Here is a 13,851-nt window from a genome sequence, read left to right as displayed (position 1 = left end):
ACGTACAGTACAATGAGGTATGGTTGGTTCTGGGACTGTCCACTGGACAGTACAGTACATGAGGTATGGTTGGTTTCTGGACTGTCCCCATGGACAGTACAGTACATGAGGTATGGTTGGTTCTGGTCCCATGGAACAGTACAGTACATGAAAGTATGGTTGGTTCTGGGCTACGCTCCATGGACAGTACAGTACATAAGGTATGGTTGTTCTGGACTGCCCCCATGGACAGTACAGTAGCATGAGGTATGGTTGGTTCTGGGATGCTCCCATGGACAGTAACAGTACATGAGGTTATGGTTGTTCTGGAGGAGTGCACTCCATGGACAGTACAGTACATGAGGTATGGTTGGTTCTGGGGCTATAGATCACAACATAACAACAAAGCTTCAGATTGTACCCTAGGCAGGGCTTGTAAACAATGATATTACAGTGTAACGGAGTGGTTGAGTAATATTGGTAGCATGTAGTTTCAGACGGTTCCATAGTCTCTATCTATCAAGAGAAAGTTTGATTTTCACAGACTTGCATCAATGTGAAGAGAGTATTTTCACTYAACTGTTTTACGGAGATTGATAGGGATCAGACTGGGATAGGACTGCTACCAGMCATCTGCCAGGGGAAATATATTGTACTTTCTCCTTYATAAACCAATCAAAGACAGCACATTCAAATGATTAATCACTCTTTTGCACGCTCTCTTAATAGGMAGTTTGGGAAAGGATTTACCGTCAGTGTTCATGGGTAATTTGCACTAAAATCACACTGTTCATGTCTCCCTTGACAACATAAACCAAAACTGTTCAGATCTATTTCAATGAAAGGTCAGGAAATATTTTGACATTTAACACAATGTGTTTTCAAGTATATAAAAATGAATGTGAGTGTGATGCTGAGCAGAAACATTCTTTAACGCAGAGGAAGCTAAATAATAGAATTCCATGGTTGATGTGTCAGATGAAGTTATGAGATCCTGTATTATTTCTATCCTKGGTGAAACATTTGTATTAATCTCTTCWCAACAATAGCGGTTTACGGATTCCACTTTCCTATTTAGCCGGAACGCTGTCATTTTCCAACATCGCCAACTGCTTTCCCAGTTCCTGTCTTTGAGAACTTAATGCATTTCGACCCTCATACCATCCCTCCTCGGCACAACCAACCCATACCAACACCACACAAGACAAATACATGCTATTACAGCCTGCGGTTTGTAGACCGCAACCCCAAGCCCTTTAGACAGACGAGATAAAACAAAAATTCATACATTTCGTGCCAGGTGATGTGGAAGCACAAGGCTAGCCTCTGCCAGAAGCAGCACTGAAGCAGACAGAGCAAACAATTCCAAGCATTCCTTGGAGAACCAGAGTAAAGTGACACAGACTTCCTCTACCACACAGCAGAGGTCACAGAGGCCTGGCCAGATGCAGCAGGCTGCAGAGATAGAGACGCCACTCAGAGAAGAGGACGCTTTGGTCCTTGGAAATAACCAGTCAGCCCTTCCAGATAGTGTACTACTGCTTTTCAAGCCTCTAAACTCATCACAATTATTTTTTATTTAGCCTTTATTCAACTAGGCAAGTCAGTTAAGAACAAATTCATATTTTACAATGACGACCTACCCCGGCCAAACCCTCCCCTAACCCGGACGACGCTGGGCTAATTGTGCGCCGCCCTATGGGACTCCCGATCGCGACCGGTTGTGATACAGCCCGGATCGGATCGAACCAGGGTCTGTAGTGACACCTCTAGTACTGAGATACAGTGCCTTAGACAGCTGTGCCACTCGGGAGACCCTTTATGTCTAGCTCTCCTTTTCATCTCATCACACATGCAATGTGGCTCATTTGTTTTTGGCCCGACATGAAGGAAACCAATTGTTGTTGGTCAGAGATGAACTCCTTGAGCAGGAGACTAAGACTCAGCATACTACAGTACGCATCAATCCTAATGAAACACTTGAACATCAAACATCTCAGTTAAGAAGGAGCAAGATGAGAACGAGAGAGAGCAAGAGAAAGACATACATGGGAAAAGAGAGAAAGAAAGAGGGAAAGAAAGAAAGGACAGACTTTGGAGCACATTGGTCTAACTGTTGTTCTTCCCAGTGTGTCTCCAGGAGGGCATAGTTTCCCCAGCAGAGAGAAGAGCCCCAGTCCCTGTTAGCTGAGCATTGATGGATTGAGCCCTCTCAAAGCCAGCCTTTGTGTCTGTGTTAACTAGAGACAACCATGGAGTTCAGTCTATTCCACTCACCTTTTATTCAGAAGTGAGACTCACATTGCCATTGTGTTGATCCCCTTTCTATGATCTGACGCCATTTACGAAGCCACAAATATGCAGACCAAGTGTATCATCGACATTTTCGTRTGGAGTCGACCGGATGAAAAGTGGGACTTCAACAACTGCCTGGCCTTTATTTCAGATGCGAGGCCAAGTGCAATAAACATGAATATGTATGAATATGCCTTTTGTATATGCAGATGATGAATGACTCTAAATATTAAAGAATGTACATGGTCAATTGGACTTATTTTTGGAAAATAGCACACTGGACAGTGCTATCCTRGATGCCGATGGRGTTATATTTTTATAAACTGGGTGGTTCGAGCCCTGAATGCTGATTGGCTGACAGCCGTGGTATATRAGACCGTAGACCACGGGTATGACAAAACATTTATTTTTACTGCTCTAATTACYTTGGGTAACCAGTTTATAATAGCAATAAGGCACCTCAGGGGTTTTTYATTTATGGCCAATATACCACGGCTAAGGGCTGTATCCAGGCACTCYGCGTTGTGTCATGCAGGGGMATATTGGCCATATAGCACACCTSTTCGGGCCTTATTGCTTAAATATATTATGGTGAGGTCAGAGCAGTGAGCTAGCTGGTAAGTGTGCTCCCAGAGGTCAAAAYAGTATGAACTTCCAGTGAATGAACTTCCAACGAACCGAAGAAAGACAGATTTACAAGCTTGTAGGAATGGCCGTCAGGATATGGCCTGGCAGGACAAGGGTCACAGTGACAAAACAAGACAAAACCTTTATGGATTTCATGGCGTTTTTATTGTTCGAGTGTCTGACTTTGACAGGGGCTGTGTTTCTGCGTGTGTAGAGGCATATCTCTATAAAGGGAGACATGCTAAGGCCCCATAGGCCAGAGGAGACCTTTCTATATCTGTAAATCAGTCACAAACACTTTAACATGGCAAAAAGGGATGGGAGAATCCATGACCTGCCTTGTCCATAAATGAACCATCAGTCCATCCAGGAGAGAGCCATCAGTCCATCCAGGAGAGAGCCATCAGTCCATCCAGGAGAGAGCCAACAGTCCATCCAGGAGAGAGCCATCAGTCCATCCAGGAGAGAGCCATCAGTCCATCCAGGAGAGAGCCATCAGTCCATCCAGAGAGAGCCAACAGTCCATCCAGGAGAGAGCCATCAGTCCATCCAGGAGAGAGCCAACAGTCCATCCAGGAGAGAGCCACAGTCCATCCAGGAGAGAGCCAACAGTCCATCCAGGAGAGAGCCATCAGTCCATCCAGGAGAGAGCCATCAGTCCATCCAGGAGAGAGCCAACAGTCCATCCAGGAGAGAGCCATCAGTCCATCAGAGAGAGCCATCAGTCTAGGAGAGAGCCATCAGTCCATCCAGGAGAGAACCATCAGTCCATCCAGGAGAGAGCCATCAGGCCATCCAGGAGAGAGCCATCAGTTCATCCAGGAGAGAGCCACAGTCCATCCAGGATTTCACTGGAACCCAAGTTCTTAAGACGTTGGCCATGGGATCAAATGATTGTCAGATTGAAAGATCTAGCTGATTGATGCAGTGGCAATCAGCTAGATTCACCTGCCAGTAGCAGTAGCACAAAAGCAGCATTGCGGCATCAGTCTCCAGTAGGTGTGCCCAGTCAGTCTCCAGTAGGTGTGCCCAGTCAGTCTCCAGTAGGTGCCCAGTCAGTCTACACAGGGTGTGCCCAGTCAGTCTACACCAGGTGTGCCCAGTCCAGTCTACACCAGGTGTGCCCAGTCAGTCTCCAGTAGGTGTGCCCAGTCAGTCTACACCAGTGTGCCAGTCAGTCTCCAGTAGGTGTGCCCAGTCAGTCTACACCAGGTGTGCCCAGTCAGTCTCCAGTAGGTGTGCCCAGTAGGTCTCCACCAGGTGTGCCCAGTAAGTCTACACCAGGTGTGCCCAATCAGTCTACACCAGGTGTGCCCAATCAGTCTACACCAGGTGTGCCCAATCAGTCTACACCAGGTGTGCCCAACCTTCTTTGATGTCAGATCTACTTTTTCATTTGCCAGCCTGATGAGATCTACCAGTCTCTAAATCTAAACCAACCAACAAAATGTATGGAACGCAACACACCASTGARTATTGACCTGTTGCTATGATACCTATTTGTGTGGACCAAATGTGGACCAATAACATGTTTTCCACAAATAAGTGAAACTAATTTMTTTTCCGACCTTAGTGTGACTTTTGGCATTCGTTGGAGGCAAGTAGTTTGTCATAGTCAGGGCTGTAGCAGCTTGTTGCAGGTCTCATGCAGGCCACAAGGTGCTCATCAGTCATAGTAGATCTGTACTTGGACTGTATTATCTTCATGTGAGAAAATACAGACTCACAGAGGCAGGTTGATCCAMAAAGGGCTGATAAGTTGAGAGMACATCTTCTTATGTTGGGATACTTCTCCTCCAGCAGCAGCTCCCAGAACTCCTGCTTCATCTCAGTGGTTGCCCTGGATTTCAGCTGAATGTCATTTTGATCGGTGAGAATTTCGGTTTCTGCTATAGTTGTGTCCAACTGAACAAGTGATCCCATTTTGGAGGCAATGACTTCCACATTTATGTCTGTGCCAAACGGAAAGCACATATAAGTGGCAATAGGCTCAAGTGGTGCAAAGTCAGTGAAACGACAGCAAAACTCAGACAAGATGTTCTGGACTCTAAAGCTGTGCTGTATCCTTGCCCTGATGTTCAAGTTCTGAATGCATGTGTTGAAAGAAGTGCAGGTCCTTCCGTTGCAGCTTTCTTGTGAGCAGTTGTGGTTTGCAATAATGTGTATACAGAGCAGATCATGTCGATTACATGTTTTCCTTTTCCTTGCAGCTCTACATTCAATTCAATAAGCATGTACGTTAGGTCAGTGAGAAAAGATAAATCCAGGAGTCATATATATTCTGCATGTTTGGAGACCTTGAGAAACTCCTTGATTTCAGGCAACAACTCACTGAATCAACCAAAAAATGTACCTCGGCTCAGCCACCACACATCCGTGTGCAGCAGCAGGTCTGTGTGCCCCGCTGCAGTCTCTTCTAAGTGAGCGTGAAAAAGCCTCCGCTGTAGGCTTCTTGCTCGAATAGAACACACAATCTTCATCGCAACATCTATCACCTCTTTCATGTTTAACATCTTCCTGCACAAAGCTTCCTGATGAGTTACGCAGTGATAACTAAGAAAGACGGTGAAAGAATCATCTCGTTTGCACAATGCAACAAACCCACTAATGCGGCCTACCATAGCGNACCCAGCCAGGGGTATTACTGACAGCTGAATGATCTGACCCAGCAGGGGTAATATGACAACTTGAATGGATCTGACCCAGCAAAGGGATTATGAGACAGCTGATATGGATCTGACCCGCAGGGTATTTGATGAACAACTGAATGGATCTGAACCCCAGCCAGGGTAATTAATACAACTGAAATGGAATCTGAAAAACCCAGCAGGGTAAATTTTGGACAGCTGAATGGATCTGACCCAGCAGGGTATTATGACAACTGAATGGATCTGGCCCAGCAGGGTATTATGACAGCTGAATATCTGAACCCCAGCAGGGTATTAATGACAACTGAATGGGATCTGGCCCAGCAGGGTATTATGACAGCTGAATGATCTGGCCCAGCAGGGTTTTTATGACCAACTGGAAAATTGGATTGTGCCCAGCAGGGCATTATGACAGCGAATGGATCTGAACCCACAGCAGGGTATTAATGACAGCTTTGATGGATTGGCCACAGCAGGGTATTATGACAAACTGAATGGTATCTGGCCCCACGGGTATTATGACCAGCTGAAGGATCTGAGCCCAGCAAGGTATTATGACAGCTGAATTGATCTGAACCGTCCAGCAGGGTATTATGGACATGCTGAAATGGATCTGACCGCCCAGCATGGGTATTATTGACAACTGAATGGCATCTGACCAGCAGGGGTATTATGACAGCTAAATGGATCTGGCCCAGGCAGGGGATTATGACAACTGAATGGATCTGCCCAACAGGGTAATTATGACAGCTGAATGGATCTGAACCCAGCAGGTAACTATTGAAAGCTGAATGGATCTGACTCCAGCCTAGGGGTTATTAATGGACAGCTAGAAATGGATCTGACCCCAGCATGTTATTTATTGACAACTGAAATGGAATCTGGCCCAGCAGGGTATAATGAACAGCTGAATGGAATCTGAACCGCAGCAGGTAATTATGACAGCTGAATGGATTTCTGACCCAGGCAGGGTATTATGACAAATGAAGGATCTGGCCCGCAGGGTATTATGAAGCTGAATGTGATCTGAACCAGGCAGGGTATACGACAGCTGCATGGATCTGGCCCACGCAAGGGGTAAATTACGATAACTGAATGGATTGTCCCAGCAAGGGTATTATGACAGCTGAATGGATCTGGCCCAGCAGGGTATTACGACAGCTGAATGGGTCTGGCCCAGCAGGGTATTACGAACAGCTGAAATGATCTGGCCTAGGCAGGGTATTATGATAAACTGAATGGATCTGTCCCAGCAAGGGTATTCATGACAGCTGAATGGATCTGGCCCAAGCAGGGGTATTATGACAGCTGAAATGGGATCTGACCTCAGCAGGGTATTATGACATACTGGAATGGATCCTGCCCAGCAGGGTATATGACAGCTGACCATGGATCTGACACAGCAGGGTATTTGATGAACAGCTGAATGATCGGGTCCAGCATGGGCTTAATTATGGACAGCTGAAATGGATCTGACCCAGCAGGGTATTACGAAAACTGAATGAATCTGACCCAGCAGGGGTAATTATGAACAACTGAAATTGGATCTTCCCAGCAGGGTATTACGACAGCGGAATGGATCTGGCCCAGCAGGCGTATTATGAAACTGAATGCAATCTGTCCCAGCAGGGTATTATGAACAGCTGAATGGATTCTGTCCCAGCAGGGTATTACGACAACTGAATGGATCTGACCACAGCAGGTACTATGACGATGAGCTGAATGGCTCTGGCCCCAGCAGGGTATTATGATAACTGAATGGGATCCGGGCCCAGCCGGGTATTATGACAGCTTGAATGGATCTGAACCCAGCAGGGTATTATGAAAAAACTGAATGGATCGTGCCCGCAGGGTATTATGACAAGCGAATGGATCTGACCCAGCAGTGAGGTATTATGCACAACTGGAATGGATTTGACCCAGAAAGGGTAATTATGACAGCTGAATGGATCTGACCCCAGCAGGGTATTATGTACAACATGAATGGATTTGACCCAGGCAGAGGGATATTATGACAGCTGAAATGGATCTGACTCCAGCAGGGTATTATGCCACTGAAGTGTATCTTCCGCCAGCAGGGTATTATGACAGCTGAAATGGATCTGGCCCGCAGCAGGGTATTCTGACAACTGAAATGGAATCTGGCCCACACGGGTATTATGACAGCAGAATGGATCTGGCCACACAGGGTATTATTGATAACTGAATGGATCTGACCCCAGCAGGGTTATATGACAACTGGGAATGGATCTGACGACCCACCGCAGGGTATTATGACAGCTGAAGGTCTGACCCAGCAGGGTATATGACAACTGAGAATGGATCTGACCACAGCAGGGTATTATGACAACTGAATGGATCTAGACCCCAGCAGGGTATTATACAGCTGAATGGATCTGAACCAGCAGGGTAATTATACCAACTGAATGATCTGACACCAGCAAGTGTATTATGACAAGCCTGAATGGATCATGACCCAGCAGGGTATTAGTCAACTGAAATGGATCTGACACCAGCAGGGTATTTGAACAACTGAAAATGGATCTGACCCAGCAGGGTATTCTTGACGCTGAATGGACGGACCAGCAAGGGTATTTATGAACAACTTGATGGATCTGGCCCAGAAGGTATTATTGAACAGCTGAATGGATCTACCCAGCAGGGTATTATGACAACTGAAATGGATCCTGGCCCACAGGGTATTATGACAGCTGAATGGATCTGGCCGCAGAGGTATAGACAACTGAATGATATGGCCAGCAAGGGTACTTATGACAGCTGAATGGATCTGGCCCAGCAGGGTTATTAATGACAGCATGAAATGGATCTGAACCCAGCAGGGTATTTGAACAGCTGAAATGGATCTGACCCAGGCAGGGTATTATGGAACAAACTGAATGGATCTTGCCAGCCGGGTATTAGACAGATAAATGGATCTGGCCCAGCAGGGTATTATGAAACTGAATGGATCTGCCGCCAACAGGGTATTATGACAGCTGAATGGATCTGACCGCAGCAGGTAAACTTTGACATCATGAATGATGCTGACCCAGCCAGGGTAATTATGACAGCTGAATGGATCTGACCCAGCAGTGTATTATGAACAACTGAATGGATCTGGCCAGCAGGCTATTATGACAGCTGAATGGACTGACCAGGCAGGGTTATTATGACAGCTGAATGATCTGACCCAGCAGGTGTATTATGACAGACTGAATGGATCTGACCGCAGCTAGGGTAATTATGACAGCTGAATGGATCGACACAGCAGGGTATACGAACAGCTTGAATGGATCTGGGCCCAGCAGGGGTATTAAATGAATAACACTGAATCTGGGATTCTGTCCAAGCAGGGTATTAGTGACCAGCTATGAGGTCTGGGCCCAGCAGGTATTTAGCACACAGGCTGAATGGAATCTGGGCCCCAGCCAGCGTAATTATGAATAACTGAATGGATCTGACCCAAGCAGGTATTATGACAGCCTGGAATGGAATCTGGCCCCCAAGCAAGGGTATTATGACAGCTGAATGGGATCTGGAAACCACGAGCAGGGTATTAGAACGAGCTGAAATGGATTGGCGCCCAGCAGGGTATTATGACAGCTGACTGTATTTGAACCCCCAGCAGGGGTATTACGAACCACTGAATGGAATTTGGCCGCCAGCAGGGTATTATGACAGCTGAATGGATCTTGTCCCAGCAGGGTAATTACGACGCGTGATATGGCTCTGGGCCCCAGCAGGTATTTATGACAACTGAATGCCCTCTGTCCCACAAGGGTATTATGACAGCTGAATGGATCTGGCCCAGCAGGGTATTATGACAGCTGAATGGATCTGACCGCAGCAGGGTATTATGACAAAAACGAATGGATCTGTCCCAAGCAGGGTATTATGACAGCTGAATGGATCTTGGCCAGCAGGGTATTTCATGACAACTGCAAATGGATCTGACCCAGCAGGGTATTACTGACACCCTGAATGGCTCTGGCCCAGCAGAGTATTATGGACACTCAATGGATCGTGTCCCAGCAAGGGCTATCTATGACAGCTGATGGATCGTCCCAGCAGGGTATTTGACAGCACTGAATGGATCTGTCACAGCAAGGGTATTTATGAACATACTGAATGGAATCTTGGATCCCACAGGTATAGACAAACTTGGAATGGAATCTGCCAGACAGGTTGATTAATGACAAATGCTGATGGTCTGGCCCGCAGGAGCAGGTTATGATGACAACTGAATGGGATCTGGCCCAGCAGGGTATTATGACCACTGGAATGGAGTCGCCCAGCAGGTTAGACGTATATTGAAATCTGAATGGATCGGTGGCCGCAGAGGGTATTACTGACAGCTGAATGGATTCTGACCCAGCAGCGAGTATTTAATGACAATCTGAATGGATCGGCGCCAGCGAGGTATGATGACAGAGCTGAAACTGGATCTTGACCCAGCAGATGGTATAAGATTGATTACAATCTGAATGGATTTGACCCAGCAGGGCATTTATCATGACAGCTGAATGGATCTGACCCAGCAGGGTATTATGACAATCTGAAGTGATCTGACCCAGCAGCGTATTATGACAACTGAATGGATCTGACCCAGCAGGCATGGTATTATGAGCAGCTGAAATGGATCTGACCCAGCAGGGTATTATGACATATGAATGGATCTGACCCAGCAGAGGTATGTAGTAACATGCTGAAATGGATTCGACCAGCAGGGGGTATTATGGACCAGACTGAATGGATCTGACCCAGCAGGGTATTATGACAACTGAAATGGATTCTGACCAGCAGTTTTCACAGCTGAGATATGACACTTTATGACAACTGATGGATTGGCACTCAAAAGCAGGTTATTATGAACAGCTGAATGGATCTGACCCAGATCAAGGTATTATGACAACATGTAATGGATTTGGCCCAGCAAGGGTAATATGAGCAGCTTGAATGGATCTTGGCCCAGCAGGGTATTATGACAAGCGAATGGATCTGGCCCAGCAGGGGTATTATGACAGCTTGAATGGATCTGAGCCCAGCAGCGTATTATGACAGCGAATGGGATCTGGCCCAGCAGGGGTATTATGACAACTGACTATGGATCTGGCCCAGCAGGGTATCATGACAGTATGATGACGGCAGCAATTTGACAGCTGGGATTACCCAGCATTGAAGTCTAGATGCTGACCAGCAGGGATACTGTATGATAACTGAATGGATCTGACCCAATAGCAGGCTATTATGACAGCTGAATGGATCTGGCCGCAGAGGGGTATTATGACAACTGAAGTGGAATCTGCCACAACAGGGTAATTATGAACAGCTGAATGGATCTGACCCAGCAGGGTACTTTGACAGCTGACATGGATCTGACCCAGCAGGTATTATGACAAGCTGAATTGGTCTGACCCAGCAGTGTATTATGACAACTGAATGGATATCTGGCCGCAGCAGGGACTATTATGACAGCTGAATGGATCTGACCCAGCAGGTATTGAGCTAATGTGATCGACAGACAGTTACATGAATGGATCTGCCGAAGTAAGACAGCTACAGGTCTAGACGCAGGTTAGAGTATTCTGCCAGCAGGTACGAACTGAATGATCTGGCCAGCTCGTATTACGACGGTGAAAGGATCTGGCAGGTATCAGACGACAGGACGCAGCGGGTATTAGAACAGCTGAATTGGATCTGGAACAGCAGAAAGGTATTTACGACAACTGAAATGGATGCTGTCCCAGGCAGGGTATTTAATGATAGACTGAATGGATTCTGGTCCGCAGAGGGTTTTATGACCAGCTGAATGGATTCTGGCCCAGCAGGTAATTATAGACAGCTGAATGACTGGCCCAGCGGCGTATTATGACATGAAGCTGACACGCAATGAGATTCCTAAGTAGCGCCAGCAGGGTATTTGATGACAGGATGACTGAACAGGATAAGAGAACTGACTGAGACCCAGCAGAGGTATTATGAACAGCTGAATGGAATCTGGTCCACAGACAGGGTAATTACACAGAGCTGAATGGGATCTGGCACCGAGCAGGCGTTTAGGACAACTGAATGGATCTGTCCCAGCAGGGTATTATGACAGTTGATGTTCGTCGACGTATACGACAAAGCTGAATGGATTGACCCAGCAGGGTATTATGACAGCTGAATGGATCTGGACAGCAGGGTATTATGACAACTGAATGGATCTGGCCCAGCAGGGTATTATGACAGCTGAATGGATCGACCCAGCAGGGTATTACGACAACTGAATGGATCTGACCCAGCAGGGTATTATGACAACTGAATGGATCTGGCCCCAGCAGGGTATATATACACAGCTGAATGGATCTGGCCCAGCAGGATATTGACAGCTGAATGATCTGACCCAGCAGGGTATTATGACAACTGAATGGATTCTGGCCCAGCAGGGTATTTGACAGCTGAATGGATCTGACCAGCAGGGTATTATGAAAAACTGAATGGATCTGCCCAGCAGGGTATTATGACAGCTGAATGGATCTGGCCCAGCAGAGGTATTATTGACAAACTGAATGGATCTGACCCACAGGGTATTATGACAGCTGAATGGATCTGGCCCAGCAGGGTATTATGATACAGGCTGAAAGATGGATCTGACCCAGCAGGGTATTAATGACAAGCTGAATGGATTCTGACCCAGCAGGGTATTATGACAAACGTGAATGGATCTGACCCAGCAGGGTATTATGACAGAACTGAATGGATCTGACCCAGCAGGTATTATGACAACTGAATGGATCTGCCAGCAGGGTATTATGACACTTGAATGGATCTGACCCAGCAGGGTATTAGACAAACTGAATGGATCTGACCAGCAGCAGGGTATTATGACAATGAATGGCTCTGGCCCAAGGGTATATGACAACTGAAGTGACTGGCCCAGCAGGGTATTATGACAGCTGAATGGATCTGACCCAGCAGGGGTATTTAATGACAGCTGAATGGATCCTTGGACCCAGCACGGGGTTATTATGACACTGAATGGATCTGACCCAGCAGGGTATTATGACAGCTGAATGGATCTATGGCCCAGCAGGGTATTATGACAACTGAATGGATCTGGCCCCACAGGGTATTATGACAGCCTGAATGATCTGACCCAGCAGGTATTTGACAGCTGAATGGATCTGACCCAGCAGGGTATTATGACAGCTGAATGGATCTGACCCAGCAGTGTAATTATGACAACTGAATTGGATCTGCCCCAGCAGCTATTATGACAGCTGAATGATCTGACCCAGCAGGGTATTTGAACAGCTGAATGGATCTGACCCAGCAGTGTATTATGACAAACTGAATGGATCTGATCCCAGCAGGGTATTATGACAGCTGAAACTGACTGAACCCAGGCAGGGTATTATGAAACTGAATGGATCTGGCCAGCAGGGTATTTATGACAACTGAATGGATCTGACCCAGCAGGTATTATGACAGCTGAATGGATCTGGCCCAGCAGGGTATTAGACAGCTGAATGGATCTGGCCAGCAGGGTATTATGACAGCTGAATGGATTCTGACCCAGCAGGGTATTATGACAGCTGAATGGATCTGGCCAGCAGGGTATTATGACAGCTGAATGGATCTGACACAGCAGGGTAATTGAGACAGCTGAAATGGACTTATGGCCCAGCAGGGTATTATGACAGCTGAATGGATCTGCCCAGCAGGGTATTACGACAGCTGAATGGATTCTGGCCAGCAGGGTATTATGACAGCTGATGGATCTGTCCCAGCAGGGGTAAATTAGACAGCTGAATGGATTCTGGCCCAGCAGGTATTATGACAACTGAATGGCATCTGAATCTCCAGAGCAGGGTATTATGCAGCTGAATGGATCTGGCCCAGCAGGGTATTATGACAGCTGAATGGATCTGACCCAGCAGGGTATTATGACACTGAATGGATCTGGCCCAGCAGGTATCGTATTTGACAGCTGAAATGGATTGGCCAGCAGGGTATTATGACAACTGAATGGATCTGACCCAGCAGGGTTTTATGACAGCTGAATGGATCTGGCCGCAGCAGGTATTATGACAGCTGAATGGATCTGACCCAGCAGGGTAATTATGACACTGATGGATCTGTCCCAGCAGGGTATTATGACAGCTGAATGGATCTGTCCCAGCAGGGTATTATGACAAACTGAATGGATCTGACCCCAGATCCATTCAGTTGTCATAATACCCTGCTGGGTCAGATCCATTCAGCTGTCATAATACCCTGCTGGGCCAGATCCATTCAGTTATCATAATACCCTGCTGGG

Source organism: Salvelinus sp. IW2-2015, linkage group LG36 (assembly GCF_002910315.2).
Source record: "Salvelinus sp. IW2-2015 linkage group LG36, ASM291031v2, whole genome shotgun sequence".
Taxonomy (NCBI): Eukaryota; Metazoa; Chordata; class Actinopteri; order Salmoniformes; family Salmonidae; genus Salvelinus; species Salvelinus sp. IW2-2015.
This window is presented reverse-complemented; position numbering follows the sequence as displayed.